This window comes from Stegostoma tigrinum, chromosome 2 (genome assembly GCF_030684315.1).
Source record: "Stegostoma tigrinum isolate sSteTig4 chromosome 2, sSteTig4.hap1, whole genome shotgun sequence".
Taxonomy (NCBI): domain Eukaryota; kingdom Metazoa; phylum Chordata; class Chondrichthyes; order Orectolobiformes; family Stegostomatidae; genus Stegostoma; species Stegostoma tigrinum.
Genome location: NC_081355.1, coordinates 24,016,839 through 24,039,941, shown reverse-complemented (window position 1 = coordinate 24,039,941; position 23,103 = coordinate 24,016,839). Strand labels below are relative to the sequence as shown.

The following is a 23,103-nucleotide window of genomic DNA, read 5'->3' as shown; positions in this document are numbered from 1 at the left end:
AAGAGATAACACGGTGTGAAGCTGGATGAACACAGCAGGACGAGCAGGAAAGCTGACGTTTCAGGTGAGACCCTTCTTCAGAAATGGGGGAGGGGAAGGGGATTCTGAAATAAATAGGGAGAGAGGGGAAGGCGGATCGAAGATGGATTAAGGAGAAGATAGGATGAGAGGAGACAGACAGGTCAAAGAGGCAGGGTTAGAGCCAGTGAAGGTGAATGTAGGTGGGGAGTTAGGGAGCGGATAGGTCGGTCCAGGGAGGAAGGACCGGTCAAGGAGGTGGGATGAGGTTAGTGGGTAGGAGATGGTGGTGGGGCTTGAGGTGGGAGGAATGGTTAGGGAGGTGGTGACTAGCTGGGCTGGTTTTGGAATGCAGTAGGGGGAGGGGAGATTTTGAAGCTTGTGAATTCCACATTGATACCCTTGGGCTGCAGGGTTTCCAAGAAAAATGAGATGCCGCTCCTACATCTTTCAGGTGGCGTCATTGTGGCAATGCAGGAGGCCCAGGATGGACATGTCATCCGAGGAGTGGTGGGGTGGGGGTAGTTAAAATGACTCGCGACTGGGAGGTGTAGTTGTTTGTTGCGAACTGAGCCTTAACGTACCTTTTTTGTATAATGTGATCTCTGTACCATTCAAAAGTCAATCACTATTTCAGTCTTGAAGGGGTATGGTGAATCAGTACTCAGTGCATTGATCAGCTATAATTTTTGTTTGCCTTGCCTTCAGTTGGCCTTGCCTTCAGTTGTGTTGTCAAGGTAAAATCAAACATGGGAAATCTGTTTAATCTTACCAGATGAAATTAAAACTTCCTCCGCTTGCTAAATCCATTCTATAACCTTTTTTGTTTGGATTTTGGTTATTTTAAAAATAAATGTGAGTGCTGAAAGTCTCATGGAATTGACCTAACTCTTAGCGATATTGAGGTTCCTCAGCAAAATACGTTACTTCCTATTCTAGAGTACCGAGCCAGGAAACCTACAAACATAGGAAGAAGTGTCATTCAGTCCTTAGAGCCTTTTCCACCATTCAATAAGATTATGGCTGATCTGATTTTTAACTCTACTGTCTGTGACAATCGTTTACTTAGTGGCCAAGAATCTCTCTACCTCTGTGGGGGGGAAAAAAAAATTTAGATTCTGCATCCATTGCCTTTTAGAGGAAAGGAATTCCAAAGACACTCCGACCTCAGAAGGTCTCTTATGTTTAATTTTGTCACCTCCGACTTCTAAACTCCAGAGGGTACAGGCCTAGACTGTCTAGCCTTTCCTTATTGGGCAATCTGCTCATTTCAGGTGCTGATCTAATAAACCTTCTCAGAATAGCTGCTAAAAGATTAACATCCTTCTGTAATTATGGTGACTGGTGCCGTAAGCATTGCTCCAGATGTGGTCTGACCAATGCCCTGTCTAACTGAAGTGTAACCTTCCTACGCTTATGTGCTATTACCCTCACAATAAAGCATAACAGTCTTCAAAGGCAGAGAGATAGGTTATGACGCATCCTTTGATATTTTCTTGAGTTCCTCCCTTCCTTCAATTCTTGTTTTACAGCTATTTCATGTATCCTGAAGCAAAGATCAATACAAAATATCAGTTCAATTTGTCTGCCATCTCTTTATCATCCATTACTAATTTAACAAATGCTGAAACCTGCTGTCGAATCATAGAATGATACAACCTTTCAGCCAATGCTACTTGTACTAGCTATTGAAAGAACTATCGTTAAGTCCAACTATGTTGCCCCTTATCCATAGCCCTATAAATTTTTCCTTTTAAAGTATTTATTCAGTTCCTTTCTGAATGTTGTTGAAATGCTTCCATCGATTTCATAGGCAATGCTTTTTAGATTATCATCACTTTGTAATGAGCATTCCGCCCATCTGAAATGGCTGCGCTGAGAATAAAATGTGTAGATATTATTTAAAATTATACTGCATCTCCAGGACAATTCGTGATGGGCAATAAGCCCATAAAGGTCTTTAATCTCATGTTAGATGAAGCCAGCTCTAGTCAATAAAGTAGAAATATTACTCTGGCTGAGTCTCTTGAAGTTTCATCATAAGACCTCTTCTATCAGCAACCCTACTCGGTCATAATCCTTCTTCCCTATATGTAATAATTATGTAACTAATCTTTGGATATTCAAACAAATTGAAAACAACGCTATTTAAATTTAAAATTCTGTGTGCTTTTTTTTTCTCCTGGGCTGCTTGCAAATAGTAGCCTGGACCTCACTGTTCAAATCTCTAAGATTTTGGCTAGTAACAGGGAAAGGGTTATGAGATCTTTAAGTGAGATGGAGAAAGGTATATAAAGGAAGAGCTGTCACAATATTGATCGAGGAGTCACTTGCTAAATTAAGGAGGGATAATATTGGCACCGTATGGATAGAACTTAACAGTAAAGAGTGGACAATCATTATTGAGAGTGCACATACGACACCCAATAGCCCAAGAGAGATAAGGGCAGATATATAAGCAACTTGGGGGTATAAAATAATAGGGACTAGGGCATTTCAACGTTCCCAGTATTAACTGGTATAGAAAGAATGAAAGGCTTAGATTTCACAGAATTCTTAAAATGTGTCCAGGAGAGCTTTTTAGGCAAGTCTGTAGGAAGCCCTGGAAGAGAAGGGGTGGTGCTGAACATAATTTTAGTTATTAGTGGTGATAGTGACCATAACTATTTTAAATCTTACTGAGTTATGGAAAAGACAAAGATAGATATGAAGTAAAGAAGCACGGCCAAAGAAGACTGGAAGCAGTTACTTATAGGAAAATCTACACCAGAGCAGGGAGAGTTTTTCAGAAAGACTTTGAGAGAGTGCAAGACTAACATACCTCTTCCTCGTTCCTCTTGAATGAGTCAACAAGCCAGGGAACCTTGGATATCAGGGAATGCACTGAATTAGATTGTAGGGGGATTTTTTTAAAATAAAGTGTAACTATGGTAGGTACCAAAGCTCTAAAGATGTGTAGAAAGTGCAAAGGATTGCTTAAATTAGGAGAGTGAAGTCAGAGCGTGTAAAAAAAAAAACATTGACAGATAAAATAAAGAAAAATCCAAACTATATTCGGAAGCCAATTACAGAAAAATTGAGGCCCACTAGGGAGGAAAGTGACCATCTGTGTGGAGCTGGAATTTGAATGAGATTTTGAGTGAGTACCTTGCATCTGTATTCAGCATAGAGAAGTATGATGTAGGTATAGAAATCTGGGAGGGGCTGTGTGCTATATGTGAACAAGTTAGTAGTGAGAGGAAGGAGGCATAGTGGTTTTAGTTAGCCTGTGAGTGGATAAGCCCCCAGATCCAGATGAGATGCATTTCAGGCTGCTGTGAGAAGTGAGTGAGGAGATTGTAACAATCCTGACATTAATTTTTGAATCCTCTCTGATCACAGGAAAAGTGAAAACACAGGTGGGAGGCATCTAATGTGGCACTTGGCACCTTTTTCAAGAAGGGTGGTATAGATAAACCAGCATGCTGTAGGCCTGTGAATCTAGCATCACAGATATGAAAACTTTTGGAAAGAATTGAGGGGCAGAATTAATCACCAGTTGGAGAGGCAACGATAAATCAAGAATACCGTTGCTTAGTTAGGGAAATCATGTCTAACAAACTTAATTTTCCTTTTTCAAGGAAATAACTAGCTATGTAGATGAGGGTAATGTGATTATAGCTCACATAGACTTCTTTCAGATTCTTGAAATGGCTCACATGGGAAGGAAAGAGCTCATGGACTCCAGGGCAGTTTGGCAAATTGGATCCAAATTTGGCTTAGTGACAGGAGACAAAATGTGCTGGTTAAAAGTTGTTTTTGTGACTGGAACCGTGCGTCCAATAGTGTCTGCAGGGTTCAGCACTGAGTGCCTTGCTGCTTGATGGTATATTAACGATCTAATCACCAACGTAGGAGGCTTGAACAGTTGGCTCATAGATGACATTCAAAGTTGCAGTATAGAAAGTAGTGAAAAGGAAAACTGTATAGATGAGCTGGTTGAATGGGCAGAATATTGGCTGATGGAGTTTAATCCTAAGAAGTGTGAGCTGTAAGGGAGTACGTGATGAATAGTAGGACGTTGGGAAGTACTGAAGATTAAAGGGACCCTGGTGTGCATGTCCATGGATCCTTGAAGGCAACAGGGTAGGCAGATAACATGGTTAGGGAGACATATAGGATACTTGCCATTATTAACTGAAGCGTTGACTATAAGAGCAAGAAGGTTACAATGGTTAAGACACTAGTTAAGACCCAGCTGGAGTACTGTGTGCAGTTGTTATTGCTACATTATAGAAAGGAGGTGATTTTTGAGGAGATTCATGAAGATGTAGCCTGGAATGGAGACTTTCAGCAATGAAGAGAGACCAAATAGCTTAGGATGTTTTTCTTTGGAGCAGAAAAGGCTGAGGTGAGACTTTATTGAACCGACAAAATTGAGGAGCATAAATAGGAAGACACTCTCTCCTTAAGAGGGGTCCGTAACCATGGAGCATAGATTTAAGGTAAGATTTAGAGGGGAGCTGAGGAATTGTTTCACCCAGAGACTGTAGGTCCTTGAAACCTCACTGTCTGAAAGGTGGGTGGAGGTGGGAACCACTGCACCATTTAGTAAGTATTTGGATGAATATAGTATTTGAAATGCCATAATGTATGAGGCAACAGGGAAAGAGCTGAGAAGTGGGGTTAGACTAGACAAGTACTTGACAGACTGGTATGGACAGTGTGGGCTGAAGGGCTTCTCTCTGCGGGAATACTCTGACTATGAAACTAAAGACTGAGAGTGAGTGGAGCATATTGACCAAAGGATGTAAGGAACTATAACTACTGAAGCTGGATGCATAGGTAGGAGAAGAATGAAGTTCTTAAAGCTGGAAGGAACTATTATTGATAAGAAAAAAACATCTAGCTTAAAGATGAAACCAGTTCTTTTGACAGCAGTAAATATGTGGATAATGTGCACATGGTATTAGAGTTATATCTTTGGAAAATGTTGACGAAATAAAATGTAGAAATTTTTGTTGCACTTGAAGCACTTATTATATTTAGGTTTCTATCAACGCGGAACTTAACACTGGATGCTGCCACTTTCAAGTGAGTGTATGGAATATTTAGCTAAAAACCTCTTAAATCAATAAGGCTTCATCGGATTGACTTATTTTTATTCACCAGGAAAGGAAACTTGATGTTTTAAATCGCTGAGAAAGGGTGTGAATTGTTCCAGCCACAGATTGTGTACTCTTGACTCCCTTGGAGAAGGAAGATAGTTGCACAATTAAGGTCATCCTGAGAGTACGCATGTGCTGTGGTGTGTTGCATCTTTGGGTGAATGCTTGTAAAATTGAAAATATTAATTGAACAGAACCCATTGTTAACACCAGCATTGTACTTTGAGATTTTTTTAAGACACTTCACATGTTGTTGAAATTTCAAAGCGTTGTTGACAATAGATCTATTCTGTGATTTTCCTTAAAAAGAAATGTGATGTTAAAAGAAGCAGCAGCATATGGATTGAATTTAACTGTAGGAAGAACAATGGAATAAAATGAACTAACTGTAAAAGGATGTCAAAATTAATTCTGATTATAGATTTGGCAGTGGGTGAAGAATTGGAGATATAATTAATAATTCAGTTTTATATTTTGGCTAAATGAACACAGATTTTAAGCAGGGTAACTAAGGCTTGGGGATTTGAGCAGTTCTTGACGCATAGATAAATAGTAGCTGTACAATTTATAAAAGGGTAAATGTGATGCATTATCATATGGAGTCATCCAGAAGTACAATTAAAGTAGTTTTAGTTCTGGTCTGTGATTTGACAGTTACACATCTAAGATTACATTGCTCTAAATGAGTCCCATTACACTTTACAATAGTGATGGCAAAAGAGTGTTTTTTACTGAAGGGATTTAAAGCGACCATGTGTATTATAGTTTGGCTGAGGGTTGTGCAGATTATAAATTCTTAGAGAAAGCTAATTAACTACACTAAATTAGAAGCACAAGATTGATGGATCACAAGGGCTTGACTGGGCAAAATAAAAGGGAAAGATTAATTTATATGCACAGAATGGCCATACCGCATTTTAGTTGAAGCTACAACGACTTTGTTGAGGAAAGTGGGAGGAAGGGTGTCGGAAGAAATACTTAAATCTACCAGATATACATGGAATAATAAGTTTGCTGCATCAGGATAATAAGAGAGGCTGTTTCAAGGGGAGTCTTCCTCAGGTATTATATACCCAAGTTGGCAACAAGTGATGTTTTTGAAGTCTAGTGCTACAGTATCCTTGATTCTCTGCAAAGCTGCACACCCATGTCAAAAAGAAGGTGTGGGCAGAGGAGGCCATTGACTCTCAACTCTCCAGCTCTTACTGATGACTCCCAAGTAGCTAGTTGTGCACATCAGAGGTCATGTCTTAGGATCCGAATTCGACAGCCATGCAGAACTGAGAGACTATCAACTTCTTCACTTGTGTGCGGTTATCACCTCTTCTAATGTGCACTAAATCTGGCAACAGTGAACAGGACTGAAGTTCTTACCAAGCTCATAGGGCACTTGCTGAGAACGTAAAGGCCAGAAAGGTGTGTGACATATCGAAGGAGAGTAATTAGGCAATACATCTAGTTTCCTGTGAAGTCTGTGGGACTTTGCACAGTACAGGCCCCACTGTTAGTCGAAGAACTGCCTCCAAGGAATAGGAGATACAGAAGACTGATTTTTGTTATAAAAAGTGATGGAGCAGGAGAATCCCTTGCTTAATGAAGCAAACAAAACCATGATGGAATGCACCTAAACTCATGAGTGGTCAGCTTCTGAGTCTGTTCTCTTCAAAGAAAGAGAACCTTTTGATAAGAAATGAAATGTGAAGACTTTTTCGATTGGGAAGGCTTGTTAACTACATTTTTAAAGCCCAGCAGGACATTACAGGCTACTTAAAAAGAAAGCAGACAACACTTCACTCTCTGCAAACCTGGAGTGTCCCTCACCCTCTGCTCATCACCCCCACCCATCCTGGAGATCTTATCTATAAGAGTAACAAAAGTAGTATCACACTTCAGCAATGTCTCGCTTGAAGTTCTCCTGAAGGCTGTCCAGAAGAGACAGTATGTTCTTTTTCCCTATAGTTGGTAACGGGGAGCTAGGTGGCTGTTGAGGTCAGTGCGCAAAGATGGCTCAAGAGATCCTGGCTCACAAGAAGATGTGTGGTCTGTTGTGCTTTGCCAGGGCATGTACTATTGATTATGCTTCATGCTGCTATGAGTATGACTTAGCATTGTAAGATAACCGCTGTAGAGGATTCTGTCTTCGGAGAATTGGTGCCAAACACCTCCGTCAAATGCCTCATGTAGTCATTGTCTGTCACCTCATTACACATATGAGTAAACATTACTGCATCACTATGATGGTACTTTTCTCACATCTGGCAGGGTTCACATACACTGTGAAAGGAACTACAGCTTATGCACCTTGAAGTTTTCACTAGAGGATTACATGGGACAAGGACATAACCGCAAAAGGTGCCCTTTTGAGTTGAAACTCCTTTTTGAGTTCAGCCCTGTGTGTCTGCCTTGGCCAGATTTCCATTCTTTGCACTGTATGACTGAAACTCGTCCTCATCCTCAACAACTTCTCTTTCGCTTCCTCCCACTTCCTACAGACAAAGGGGGTGGCCATGGGTACCCGCATGGGCCCCAACTATGCCTGCCTCTTTGTACGTTACGTGGAACAGTCCCTCTTCCGCACCTACACAGGCCCCAAACCCCTCCTCTTCCTCTGTTACATTGATGACTGTGTCGGCGCCGCCTCTTGCTCCCCAGAGGAGCTCGAACAGTTCATCCACTTCACCAACACCTTCCACACCAACCTCAAGTTCACCTGGGCCACCTCCAGCACATCCCTCACCTTCCTGGACCTCTCAGTCTCCATCTCAGGGAACCAGCTAGACACTGATGTCCATTTCAAGCCCACCGACTCCCACAGCTATCTAGAATACACCTCCACTCACCCACCCTCCTGCAAAAATTCCATCCCCGACTCCCAATTCCTCCGCCTCCGCCGCATCTGCTCCCAGGATGAGGCATTCCACTCCCGCACACCCCAGATGTCCACGCTGTTCAAGGACCACAACTTCCCCCTGCAGTGGTCGAGAATGTCCTTGACCACGTCTCCTGCAACACATCCCTCACACCCCACCCCAGCAAGAACCACCCTAAGAGGATCCCCCTCATTCTCGCATACCACCCCACCAACCTCCGGATACAACGCATCATCCTCCGACACTTCCGCCATCTACAATCCGACCCCACCACCCAAGACATTTTTCCATCCCCACCCTTGTCCGCCTTCCGGAGAGACCACTCTCTCCGTGACTCCCTTGTCTGCTCCACACTCCCCTCCAACCCCACCACACCTGGCACCTTCCCCAGCAACCGCAGGAAGTGCTACACTTGCTCCCACACCTCCTCCCTCACCCCCATCCCAGCCCCCAAGATGACTTTCCATATTAAGCAGATGTTCACCTGCACATCTGCCAATGTGGTATACTGTATCCACTGTACCCGGTATGGCTTCCTCTACATTGGGGAAACCAAGCAGAGGCTTGGGGACCGCTTTGCAGAACACCTCCGCTTGGGTTGCAATAAACAACTGCACCTCCCAGTCGCAAACCATTTTAACACCCCCTCCCATTCCTTAGATGACATGTCCATCATGGGCCACCTGCAGTGCCACAATGATGCCACCTGAAGGTTGCAGGAACAGCAACTCCTATTCCGTTTGGGAAACCTGCAGCCCAATGGTATCAATGTGGACTTCAGCAGCTTCTAAATCTCCCCTTCCCCCCACTGCATCCCAAAACCAGCCCAGCTCGTCCCCGCCTCCCGAACCTGTTCTTCCTCTCACCCATCCCTTCCTCCCACCTCAAGCCGCACCTCCACTTCCTACCTACGAACCTCATCCCGCCTCCTTGACCTGTCTGTCTTCCCTGGACTGACCTATCCCCTCCCTACCTCCCCACCTATACTGTCCTCCACCTATCTTCTTTTCTCTCCATCTTCGGTCCGCCTCCCCCTCTCTCCCTATTTATTCCAGAACCCCCTCCCCATCCCCCTCTCTGATGAAGCGTCTAGGCCCAAACCGTCAGTTTTTGTGCTCCTGAGATGCTGCTTGGCCTGCTGTGTTCGTCCAGCTTCACACTTTATCTTGACTGAGATTTTACTTGAGTTGATAAACATGGAGAGGTTTCATATTTGTGCAAAACAATTGCACCTATCCGGACAGTTCCTGAGAATACCAACTCCAGAGAAAAACAATTTAAACTGTATGAGAGAGCATGCTGATTGGTATAGGAATTGCCATGGAAAATGTACTAGTTAATATTGATTTGACAGTTAACTGTCAAGCCTTTTAAGTTTAAAAGCAGGCAGGTTAACTCCAGTCAGGGACTGTTACCTGTTTTGTTGAGTTGAAACAGACATGGTACGTGTACATGTTATTTCTGACTCCAAAGAATAGAAAGCTACTATATGTAGTTTCGTGCACAGGTAAGTGTGCCATGCTGTGAGCCCAGCTGACAATCCTAAATTGGTGGTTAGTGAATTTCTTTACAGACTCCAGATTATACGGCAAGTGTCACCTAATTGCAGGACAGCATCTAATCTTGAACAAGCTTGTGCACTTTACAAACATGGACAAGTTGCATGTGGTCATTATTTTGTTGCAAATAGCCAAGAGGGCTATGCTGTTTTCATATTATTCTCCATTCTTTGGGTTGTTTAGCCTATTTACCTAACATCTCGCCAGCATTGAAATATCATGTGCCGCATTACTTAATGTGTGATAGATAGAATGTCATTTTGGTTTGGCAGCAATCATGCCTATCATGAACAATTCCAGCAGGTAAGCTATTCATGATATGCTAATAAATGCAAAGCTGATTCCCAGTGACAAAGGTCAGGAAAACCAAGCAGCCTGAAAGATTCTGGGAACTTGTTAGCAAAGCTTTAAGCAGGATTTTTGCTCCCCCACCCAGTTCTGTTCCTCTGCGAAGCTCTGGGTGGGCATTGAAAAGTTCTGCCTAATGAATGACGGACTGATGAGATTCTAGCATCGATTGAAAAGGGAATTAATAGAAAAGTGCATGCCTTTGAAAATAAAAATGTAAACAAGGTAAAGGGAAATGGTTTAACGAGATGTGTGAAGAAATGTTGGAACAAGAAAACAAAATCACAAAAATATGCTCCAAGATGAAATATTTGGCAGAAGGGTAGTAAAACAAATGTAATGAAATATTTTTTGAAAGGGATGCAGTGGCAAAAAGAGGACAGATTTTATAAGTGAATTGTACCATGATCCAAATTAAGGAAAACTTTCAGATACAGAGGCAAATAATAGACCAAAGATTATATCAGAGGTTAAAAAACTTTGGAGCTTTTCTAATATTCAGTTTCAAGCATAGATGAGGTAACAACAGAACAGCTTAAAAGCCCTTGAAAAAACAGAAGATATGATGGAAACTTGTGATCAAGTGCACACTGAAGATGCATTCCATGTAGTCTGAGGCTTTCAATATTTATTGTCACCTACAGACTTAAAGCAATGAAGGGTATTCACTTTAAAACATTTAATCTTGAAGACTCCACTCATTCAAGTGATTTTCAAAATCACAGAGAAGAAATTATGGCATATTTTGAAGTATAAATTGGTGAAATGCTGTCTGCAGAGACTGGGGTGATAGAGGGGCTACTTAATCTAAGAAATTTTTAAACCGACTAAAGTCAACTAGAACATTGAGCCTTTCTTCATACACAACATAAATGCGTTTTGGTCATGTTTATCACCAGAAGTTGGATGTGTTGATGACATGTGACATTAACAGTTTTAAAAAAAAGATTTAGAGTCTATAATGGAACCACATAGCAAATATGAAGCTGGAAGGGGTTATTCTGATTCATTTCAAGTGAAGAGAGAAGTGTAACAAGGATGTGTACTGTTATCAAATGTGCCCACAGCACACATTCAGAGAATGAGGTGTACTTCCAGGGATAAAAATTGAAAGCAAGAAAATAATAAACTTGCTGCATCCTGACAGCACAAGGCTCAGAAGCAAAGAGTATCATAAATCAAAAAAGTCCACGTTTAGAATGTGCATTGAGTCTGAGCAGTAAAAGATGACTATGACAACAGCAACAGAGGTTAGAAGGATTACATTAGAAAAAGACTAGAGTGGTGGTTGAAGTGGATGCTAGCACATTGGAACAAGTAAATAGGATTGCCTGTATAGGAGAAATGATGTTACCAAATGGAAGGTGTGATGCAGAAGTAGGATATAAATTAGCCTGAAGTAATATTGTGAGGATGAAAGATGTGTTATCAATAAGGAAAATCAAACTTGTAGCAAGGAGAAAAGACTCTCTTATATGCTACATTCTATCCATTTTCATGTATGTCTCAGCAGCCTGGACATTACGTAAAGATGTAGGGCACAGAATAGAGGACTTTTGAAATGTGAATGCTAAAATGCTTGCCCCAAATCCATATGCAGACTGTAAGGCAAATGAAGAGATTATTGAAATTACAAGGGCAAACAATAACTCTTTAAAGTAACATCCTGGAAAATAGTCATTATATCAGTTGTTTTACTAGAGATGTAAAGCTACAGAGACCTCGCTTAGATGACAGTGCAGATCAGCCGAAACCAGGTGTGGTTGGATAATGAACGTCAGAGTGGTTGCATTTGAGCTAGAGTTGTTGCATGGGAATGGAGCAAGACAGATGAGCATAAGAAAATATCAACAAATATCCTGACAGGAGCAGCTATACGCAACATTTAGCTAAAACAGATACCCTATAACAGGAAGGAAATTTGGAAGCACAGGTAAACGATATAGAATTTACATTCCTTTTAAAAGATGTTGGGTGCTAGGACAATAAGAGCTTCCGGAGTGAGTGTTAGACTTGTCCAGCTAAAACTCTTATTGAAGAGTATAGTTTGAAGGTGGAAATACAAATAAACCATTACCTGATTCAGCCATGGAGCTGGCTTGAATTTGCTCTCAGGCCTGTTTGTAATGGTCTTGATCTCCAATTGAGAATGATGACCGTGATCAATAAGATCAACTGTTTACTCATAATGGGCCCTTGATGTAAAACTAGAGTCTCGTTACTCATGATGGAGAAATCATTGGCTAAAAATGGCAGCTGAGCCAAAGCTAGAGGGATTAAAGGAAGTGGCAAAGATTTTGTCTAAGTTAGGCAGCTTCATGAGGGCTGTGATGGAGTTAGAGACAAAGTGCAGTTTTGAGGACTTTAAAGAGTGTAGGCCCTAGATGGCTGAAGGCACAGCAGCTTCCGTTGAGTCTCAGGAGTGGGGTTGGCAGAAGTGGCAAAAGGTCAAAGTTTAGAGAATGGAGAATTTAAGGGATTAGTAGAACTGAAGTCACCTGCAAAAATGTGATCATATGGACCAAGATACTTAACCACAGCTGTGTGTATTTTAAACGGGTGACAGTGAGAAACTTCCATTGTACATCAGTGAGGACATCAGGATACCAGCTGCAGAACTTCATAAGACTTGAAGTTTATAGAAAGTGAAAGATGGCAGACTTACCAGGGTATTGTTAGAATAATTGAATCCAGAGGTGACAGAAGGCAGAATGAGGGTTTTGACATTAGGTTGAAGAGGTGAAAAGGTTGGCATAAGTTGCTGCTGGAAAAATGGGGACAATATCAAAGGAGCAGGGAGAGAGACCAAGTTGTAGTGAGCCAAAATGATGGAAAATGTAGTCAGTGAGGGGCAAGATTTTTGACATCTGTGAAGCAGGCTTCAATCAAACCAACATTTGCATTGAGACTAAGAACAGAAAGGTACAGAAGAAATTAAATTCCGTTGATGTGCACGTGAAAATATGTTGCACAGATAAGCCTAATTTGGAGATTTTGCTTGTGCTAACTGATGCAGGGGTCAATCATGTGAATGAACTGCTATATTCCATGCTTTTGGAAAAGTACGTTGCAGGTTTCTCATGGGTTGGTATTTGGCACTAAGTTGCTCAAATAGTTAAGATGGAGCAGCATTTAACAACTTGAGTGAAGGACAATAGCATTGTGCAATAATTCTGTGCAGAACGTCTGTTAAGCATGAACAAACAACAATAATACCAATAATTTAAGCAAGGCTGGTCCATACTTTTTGCTTCCATGTTAGTTTTGGAGAAAACTCCAATTGTAATGAAGGGGGACAATCCAGCATGGAATGACAGATCAGAACAAGTTATGCTGTAGACTAAAGAACAAAAGCTATCACCGGAATACTACTATGAGCACTTTCAGTACAATGTTGCGCTTGGAGATGGTATGAGAAATTGATCTGGCCAGAATGGCCTGCTTTTGCACTGCAACTATGTAAAATTGCATGATTTGATGTTTTTCTCATGCATTGTCCTGTCACTGTTATAGTCTCAACCATCCCATAGCTCGGCAGCCAAATGTAGCATCCTTTTGCTTCAAAGCTGCTAATATGAAAATCCAACTGTTAGTGAAGCAAAGGCAAATAAATATCTCTTAAGGATAGGTTGAGATGTTAGTGGTGCAGTGAAGTTATAAACCAGATCAATTGTCATATCACTAGTCATGATCTTGAAAGTGGAGCTGGCTTGAAGAACCAAATGGCCTGCTGTTGCTCCCACTTCCTGTGTAAGTAAATTAGTAAACATCTCAATTCAAAAGACTATTTTCATGGCCAATAATTACTGTCATTGCCACTTAAAATCTTTCTGGTTCATTCATGTTGTCTGTACCCTCTCTGGCCTACATGTGACTTCAGACCCACAACAACGTGGTTGATTTATTAGTTGTCACTCAGCATCAAGTTTGTAGTCAAAAGTCAAAAAGAGTAAAACTGGTAATGATCTTAGCAGGGAAAAACAAACAATGACCCTGACAACTGTGAAGTTTTACTCTGAGGGCTTGTGCTAAAACTGGAAGAGCTATCTCTCAGACAGATCAAGCAACAACCAGACATAGCTATGCTTGCTGTATCTTTCAGTGCCCTACACAGTGTCATCACTGTCATTCCTGCAACATCGATTCACTAGATATGGTTGGATATGCACATTTGAAAGGGAGCTGACCTGGGAATCCTCAGCATTGATTATGGACTAGTGATGAGTTTAACCTGAGGGTTACCATGCCTCAAACGAACAGCAGGACCTTAGTGGTAACTGAACCTGGGCTATTGGCGCCACTCTGTTTTGCAAACCAGCCATTCAGGCAACTGATCACCTCCAAAAGGGAGCACCATCCCCTGCTAGTTGCCCTCGTGTCAGATATTTATCCTGGCTTAGAACCATTTTGCCATTCTTTTGCTGAAGATGATCCTGGAGCTGCCTTCCTAACTGTAATGAGTCTGAGCCTGTATCAGCTTGACTGCAGCTATTCAAACTTCTCAAAGGCATTTGATGATGGACAACAAATGCTGGTCTTGCTAATGGCGTCCAAGTTCCAGAAAAGGATTTGGGCAAATACAGGTAGAGAAGGTAGACATTTGATTGTCATGTTACATTGTTCAAAAATCACACCTGGAATTATCCTTAAAAATTATCCATTCCATGAACAGTAAGTCAAAATTAACTCAGCCTTTAAATGTTTTAAAGCTTACATATTTCAAGAAGCAATTAGTATAGTGATTGTGACAAAGTCAACCAGGTGGACGTAAAGAACAGTAAGCATGACCCTGACCTTCCTGTAGCCGGTCACTTTAGCACAGCATCCTGTTCGCATGCCCACTTCCCTGTCTTCTGCATGTCTCAAAGTTCAAGTGAATAACAGTGCAAAATAGAGGATCAACACACAGCATTGGTACTGAAGTCTTGTGCTCCAGAACTTGCTGCTCTCCTAGCCAAACTGTTCCAGTACACTTACAACACTCTGTACCTACCTGACAATGTGGAAAAGTGCCCATCTATGTCCTGTACACCAAAAAGCAGGACAAATCCAACCCGGCTAATTACCGCTGTGTCAGTCTGCTCTCAATCCGGGACAAAGCAGTCTGCTTGATTGGTCCTACATCCACGAGCATCCACTCCCTCCGCTACTGATGCTCAGTAGCAGCAGTGTGTACTATCTACATGATGCACTACAGAAATTCACCAAAGATCCTCAGACAGCACCTTCCATACCCAAGGCAACTTCCATCTACAAGGACAAGGGCATCAGCCATATGGGAACACCACCACCTTTAAGTTCCCCTCTAAGCTACTGACCATCCTGACTTGGAAATATATCACCGTTCTTTCACTGTTGCTGGGTCAAAATCCTGGAGTTCCCTTCCTCATAGCATTGTGGGTCAACCCACAGCAGGAGAACTGCAGCAGTTCAAGAAGTCAGGTCATCCCCACCCTCTCAAGCGCAACTAGGGATGGGCAAGAAATGCTGGCCAGCCAACAATGCCCACATCCCACAAATGAATAGAGGGGGAAAAAAAATCTCTTCAGACTAGACACTTATAACCTTGTGCACTTATTACTGAGTTCAGCGCCTTCAGATTCCTTTTCTTTCAGCTTTAGCTGTTACATTTTGTGTCACCATGTCATCTCTCCTCACTGTCTCCCATTCCAGTGGGACTGCGTGTTCTTTCCGGCTTGGCCGTTTAGACACACCATTGTTCTGCCATTTTCACATTTCGATCACTTGACCTGCAGTACGGTTACCTCTGCTCCCCTCCATCCCACCCACCTTTATTGCATAAATGCTACCCCACCAATCTTCATGTCTCTGGTCTCAAAATATTAGTTTGCCGTCTGTCTGAGTGTGCTGCTTGGCCCGCTGTGATTTCCAGCATTTTCTGTTCTTGTAGAATGAGTTCCCTGATTGGAGCTGTTTAATCTGGTTCAGTCAGGTAGCTCTGGCTGACAGATATAACCAGGGGTGTCAGAGGTTCTGTCCTGAGAGCTGATTCTGAGGAAGTTGAATCAGTGTGAACGACTTTCCACATAAATAAAGGGTGCCTTGGTGACAGGGCACTGGCCTCTGAAATAACTCCGCAATCCAATTCAAAACTGTGGTGTTGGAACTCTAGTTTTGCACATACCATCCATTATGTTAAGCAGAAAGAGGGGATGGGTGATTTTCAAATGATTGCCTTTTATTTTCACCCCATAAACCTGAAACAGTAAGATTTATTTTGATTTACTTGCCTTCCTTTTTCCCCTCTCTCCCTTACTGAGGTAGCCCAAAGGCTCGTCCCCAAACCCTGGTGTTTGAATTCCATCTTTTGAAATAAACCCCTAACAGAATCCTTCAAGCAGAAATCACATGTAGAGTTTCCTAACACAACATGGGGAACAGCTTTGCTTTGTAACTTCATTCGTGCCTGCAAGCAGATCCCAGTCAGTAAAGGGAATGTTGGCTGCTATCTACCCAACTGTATTGGCAGTGGTTGACATTTCATGATCATAAACATGTTAGGGTAGCAGTGTGAATTGGCATTTGATTGAATTAAAGAGTGAATTCTGGTGAACCATAGAGAAATTTCCAGTTTCAACTTCAGGAGGATCTCGGGCAGACAGCTTGCAGCAGGCAAATGCAGGGCAATGTTCCACAGGACAGAAACAGCAGTCAAGGTGGGGGGGGAATGCATTTCAGACAGGGTAAGAGAATGACAGAAGCAAGTGTGAGCTAGAAGCTATGTGGAATTGGTACATTTGTTGCACTTGGCATCTGATACTGATGAAATATACCAACTGTGACAATTACATGTTCAGTTATAGAGTGTGAACGGACGTTGAGGGCTCTGTGAATAAATTTAGGAATCCTTGCGGAGTGGAAAGGATAGAAGCTTGAAACAAATGATGCAGCTATATGTTTAAAAAGGCTGAAGTTTAAAAAAGAAGTGCTTGCAGCTCATTTGAGGTTTGACACTGTTTAGTGGACATGCACCAAAAGACATAGTTGTATTCAGGGGAAATCAAGGGGCACAGAAGTAATTTAAGCAAAAAAATGTTGCAATGACAGAATTAGTAGGGTTAAAGAGGCAATTCAGCAGTGTAAGCAGTGTCTAGTAGAAGAAGAAAGCAAGGAGACTTTTGCAGCCACAGTAAGTGCAGGAAATCCATAAGTGATGCTGCAGTAAAGACAGGAAGAATTCATAAGCCCAGGTATCATTTGGAGAAGTCATTGAAGTAAATACAAATCTTTATTAAAAGTGTAGGATAGCAGCGTTTAATAGAAGCCCTGGGCGCAGTGGGAATCATAGAGGGAAGGCTGGGTTGTTCGGCAAACTGTCTTTCTACCCGCAGGAAGCGGGATTTATTCGATAAACGCAGGCACAAGGATGGGAAGTGTGCCACAAAAGGCAAGAAGGTGTCAGCATTTTACTCTTGGGAAGGAAAGAAGCCTCGTTTTTTAGCAATAAAAATCAGGAGCTCCTCATGTAAACATTATAAGGAAGCAGTGTTGTTTTTTCCCACAAGGAAAGTATGCATTGCACATCTTTGCCATCCAGGTGGTTTTCCAGCCTTTCAGGCAAAGGGAACAAAGTAGTGTTGATATATTGCAGGATAAGAAGCCTCTAAAGCAACGTGAATACAGCAGCATTGATACACTGCAGATCTGCAAAGCCTTAAGGTAAGAAAAATATATAATCCCAGTAGAGCAAAATGGCAGGAGAGCTAATATTGCCGGGGAAGACAGTGGCACAGTGTTAATATCACTGGACTAGTATCTAGAGTGTCAGCTTAAAGGACGATCGGCATGAGTTTGAATCCCACGACAACAGGTGATGTAATTTGAATTCAATTTTTAAAAAAAACCTGGATTCAAAAGCTAACCTGATAGCAACTGTGTAATCACTGTCAATTGTTGAAAATGCTCATCTAGTTCGTGATGACCATTAAAGGAGGGAAATCTGCTATCCTTACTTGGTCTGGGCTACATGTGAGTCTAGTTGTTAAAGTTGCTAACTCTTTTTAAATGTCTTCTGGAATAGGCTGCCAAGTTACTGAGTTCAACAGCAGTGAATGCTGGCCTAATCAATGAGCAAATAAAAGTAAAGGAAGAATAAATTTCAGTGATGAGCCAAATAGAATACAATTCAACATCTTGGAGAAAGCAGTTTCTAAGATAAGAATTGCTTACAGTCTAGACACCAAATCAGTAACTGAACAAATTAACACATTCAATTCAGAACACAGCTGATGACTTTGAAACTCGCCAAGCAGAAAAACACAAATACTTTTGATAATTCTGTTAATCGGAGAACACATAAATATTGCTCGATCAAGAATTTTAAGTGTTCAGCATCTAGGAGAATCTATAAATAATTAATTCATAGAAAACATGAATTCAAAGAAAAAAAAATGACTATGGGGAGCTTTCAAGTCAGAATTTGTACTTGAAAGAATTTTTAGAAGTGTTGATGAATCTTTTGTCAGATTTGTTACAGTCCATAGAAGAGTTGACATTAGAGAGGCATTTGGATGAAATTGGAAGCAGAAATCCTGAGAGGAGATTAGCCTTATTACAGGATCTCTGCCAAATCCATTCAGTTTATAAAACATAGAAACCCTAAAGAGATGACACAAGTCAGCACACAGAGTAGGCTGGACGACAAATGCTACGAGTCACTGTAGTACTGTGGAACATGAAATCTTCTCTGGCACAAGCAGTGCCCAGCTATTAAAAAGAATGCTATGTCATTTTTGGAAGATGTACAGATTTTTGTCAGTTATAATGCAACAGGATGTCAAATGGCTACTCTCTCAAAAGTAGAGCAGGACCATTCATTCCTAAGGAAAATAAATTGGGGGGAAAAAAAAACTTGTTTTGGGAAGAAACATTTTGGGCCAATGGACTTTTGATTAATTTTGAGCTTGATACTGGGCCAGGTGTTACTATATTCTATGACCTTGAGTGACTAAACAGAGGTTGCAGCCTATTGAAATTACATGTTCCAGGAGGTGTAGAGCTCAAAATTAAATGCATGCTGCAAACAATATACAATGCTAATGGTGTAAAAGAGTAAGAATGGTGTAAAATATATATGTACTTCACAGTCAATAATTGTAACTCGTCAACATGAATGTGTTCCTTAACTTTGACCTTATTCAAATGGCAAAAGAAGTTCCAACTAGCTACATCAACAGTGAACATGTCAAAAGGCAGTGTTAAACCACACCTGCTCAGAGATGCAAGTCATGCAACATCTGGTCAAGGGCCACCCACTTGTAGCACCACAGGCTAAGGAAATATTTGTTCAACAAATATCTGTCCCTTGTTAATGAGCAATCCTAGACTCATGGTAAAGCCCAGAAAGAAGGCAGAATCTATTAGAGATTAACTCTAATGATGAAATAATTTTTTTTCATGGAATTGAGAAGAGACAGTGGCCAGCGAGGCAAAAATGCCAGAAACAAAAGACACAAAATATGCATCACCATTCCTTGGCATTGTATAAAAGGATGGCCAACCCAGCCTGCAGTGAGTTGCCTGGGAATGAATACTTTGAGCACTGATATCATTTCACACTTGTTAATGACGTAGTGATTATAGATTGATTTAATTCCAGATTCCTTTGCATCAAGGCACATTGGTACAACCAGGAGTAGAACCCAGTCAGTGCTGTAATAGCCTGAGGAGAGGTGGAATCTCCAAAGATTTTGAAGATCTCACAACTTATTGTGGAATCCAAAACTGCAAGTTTGCTAGAAATCTTGTCAAAGCTGAAGAAATTCAAATGTCAAAAATCAGTAAATTTTGAGATAATGCGAATGATGAGAAGAATAATGAGCAGCATACTCTATGAATTCATTGAATCTTTAATTGAATTTATTTAGACACAGCCTGTCAGACAAATTGTTCTGGCAGATTTTGAATCAGATGATGAATCAACACAAGTTCAAGAGGAACACTTCAATTCTTCATTTTTAAAGGAAGAATATTCAGTACCAGTGACAGTAATCATGCTAAGTAAGCAGCAGTCCTGAAATAGCATGACTGAAGAAGTAAACATGTTAGGTTCACCAGTGAAACAACCACAGGGGGTGGATAACGTCCAAAACAGTCAACAAGTACGAGCACAGAGTCTGTACACTTCAACAGAGGAGTTTCTTAATGTCCCTTGGATCCACATGCAGGATACCTGGGAAGCACAGATTTGCATTGCAGGATGTGTCAGCATCTAGCATTGAAAGGCTGCTGCAAGGGCACCTTGTGCACATAGACAGCCACCGAACTCACTAATTGAACAAAGCTGTAACTCACAGCTAAAACAAACAATGGTGGATGCTGAAGGTATGAAAAAAAATTTGCTGAAGAAGCTCAGCAGTCCTGGCAGCATCAGTGGGCAGAAAACAGAGTTAACATTTCCAGCCCAGTGACCCTACTTCAGAGGCTTGCTTTCTGTCCACAGATCTTGCCAGGTCTGCTGATGTTCTCCAGCAATTTCTGTTTTTGTTGCACCTAAGATCTACTTATTTGGTCTTCACTTAGCATTTACCTGCATGCTCACACCCACTGTGCCTTGTCTTGCCTTGCTGTGTCAATAGTCACATGACTAATCAGTGTGTCTTGCTCATCAGATAAGGCAGTGGGGGGGCGGTGGGAACTTTACATCATAACGTGTGACCGTGTATAATGTCAGTATCATACCCGTAGCACGTGCGGCAAACACATGATGTGCAGCAAGCAAGCAGCCATGTCTCAAAGTCTTAGGGCAACAGTCACCATTGATGAACGTGGAGGCATCTTTCGATCAGGAGACTCTGGATCAATAAATCAAGAGTGGTCCCTGATATCTGTCGTGATTGGTCGTGCTCAGTTGTCCAGTCAAGGCGTTCTTGTTAAGGGAGTCCTTGCCTCCTTGACCAGGCCAACATGCCCAGTACTGAGTCTCAGATCACCCTTCTTTGGCTACAATGGGCTGGGCATGTTGTTCACATGACAGACGCGAGACTCCCCAGATAGATCCTCTCCTCCCAGCTCCAAAACAGCAGGCAAGCCCCAAGCAGACAGAGGCAGGGATACCCTCAAGGCCTCGCTGGTAAAGTTCGGCATTCACACAGACACCTGGGAATCACTAGTCCAAGACAATCCAAAGCAGCGGAGGGGTATCTGGGAAGGCATTGAGCATCTCGAGATTTGCTGTTGGGAGGAAATGTGGGAGCCAGGCGTAAACAGTGTAAGAAGCGTTCTGCAAAACCAATGCCCTATCCATCCCTTCTGGTAACCACCTTCTGCCCTAAATGTAGCAGCCTGTGGAACTGCATCCGACAGTACAGCCACCTATGGACTCACCCTGAGAGTGGAAGAGAGTCATCCTCATTTGCAAGGGACCACCAACTATGATACTGCGTGACATAAACTTTGGCATCGTGATGCATCACAGTGCCATTTGGGGCTATTTAGAGACTTAACCAATTTTATCTATACAAATGTAATACTTCTTTACGCAGAGCACTGTCACTTGTGCCACCAAAGTGCCCTCAATTGGTCATTACAGTTTTTTTTCCCCACTCACTAGTGATGTCCCAAGTTCGGAGATGGTTGGATGACCCAGGCATGCTGAGGAGCTTTTGTGCCTGAGACAAGTGGATTTTCTTCAGCTTCAACTTGCAAGGGTCGTGGGAGTAAACACATGGAAGTTTCAGGCACCTCTGGAGTGTCCTGAAAAATGCTTCTGAGGAGCTGGTGTCTAATTCCTCCTTCAACTGGGTGCCTCTTGGCACTACCCTGTCTGTGTGTGAGAAGGGGTCCGTGGAGTGCACCCAAGATATCCTGTCTGCATGCCTTTGGCCCTGACAGTCATTGGCTGAGGCAATGGACGGTGCTGGACCAGGTTGCCCAGGCAGTTGCCAATGTGTCCATGGATGCAGCCTGATGACCCTTGCAGCTTCCTGCAGACTACAAAGACCATTGCGTTCCACAAGCTCCTGTTCCTCCCTGTGCATGTGCATAAAGTCTCTGACGCCATCACTCGGTCCTTACTGTGGCCATTGGTTACAAGTGGTATGCAATAAATGGCACTGATAATAAGGTTACGTGAGAGTTTGATGGAATGAACAATGGTACTTTGTTGGTTTGGGGTCGTAGATGCCTTGGCAACACTACCAAAGGTCAGGATTCTCTTCTCATATGCGCTCAGGAGTTAAATTTTTTTTATTCATTTGTGGAACACGCGCATCGCTGGCTGGCCAGCATTTATTGCCTATTCCTAGTTGTCCTTGAGAAGGTGGTGGTGAGATGCCTCCTTGGACCACTGCAGTCCACGTGCCGTGGCTTGACCCACAATGCCCTTAGGGAGAGCGTTCTAGGATTTCGACTCAGCGACAGTGAAGGAACAGCAATACACTTCCAAATAAGGTTAATGAATGGTTTGGAGGGGCCTTAGTGGTGTTTCGATGTTTCTGCTGGCCTTGTCTTTCTTGATGGAGGTGGTCATGGAAAGGTGCTACCTAAGGATCTTTGAATTTCTGTAGTGCACCTTTGTAGATAGTACACAATGCTGCTTCAGTCTACCTGTGGAGGGAGTGGGTGTTTGTAGATGTGGTGCCAATCATGCTGGCTGCTTTGTCTTGTATGGTGTCAAGCTTCTTGAGTGTTTTTGGAATTGCAGCCAACCAGGCAAAATGAGGTGAATTCTATCACACCCAGATTTGTGTCTTTTAGTTGATGGGCAGACTTTGGAGAGTCATGAGCAGAGTTACTTGCAGTATTTGTAGCCTCTGACCTGCTCTGTAACCACGGTGATTACGTAGCAAGTCCAGTTGAGTTTCTGGTCAGTGATACCCCCAGGATGTTGATAGTGGGGGATTCAGTGAAGGAAACACCATTGAACCTCAAGGGCAGGTGGTTAGATTTTTCCCTTTTCTGGAGATGGTCATTGCTTGGCATTTGTGTTGTACGAATGTTACTTGCCACTTGTCAGCCTAAGCCTGGATATCGTCCAAATCTTGTTGCATTTGAGCATGGACTGCTTCAGTGTCTGAGGAGTTGCAATTGCTATTGAGCATTTTGTTCATCAGTGAACATCCCACTTATGATGGAGGGAAGGTTAGTGATAAAGTAGCTGAAGATGGTTGGGCCCAGAACACACTCTGCAGGAGTTCCTCA

The 23,103-nt window shown here is 42.2% G+C and overlaps 1 protein-coding gene across 1 annotated transcript in view; it reads left to right on the top strand.

Annotated features, from left to right (window-relative positions):
* dap (death-associated protein) overlaps positions 1-23,103 on the top strand; it is an 86,139-nt gene that overhangs the window by 9,082 nt on the left and 53,954 nt on the right. The window lies entirely within an intron of this gene.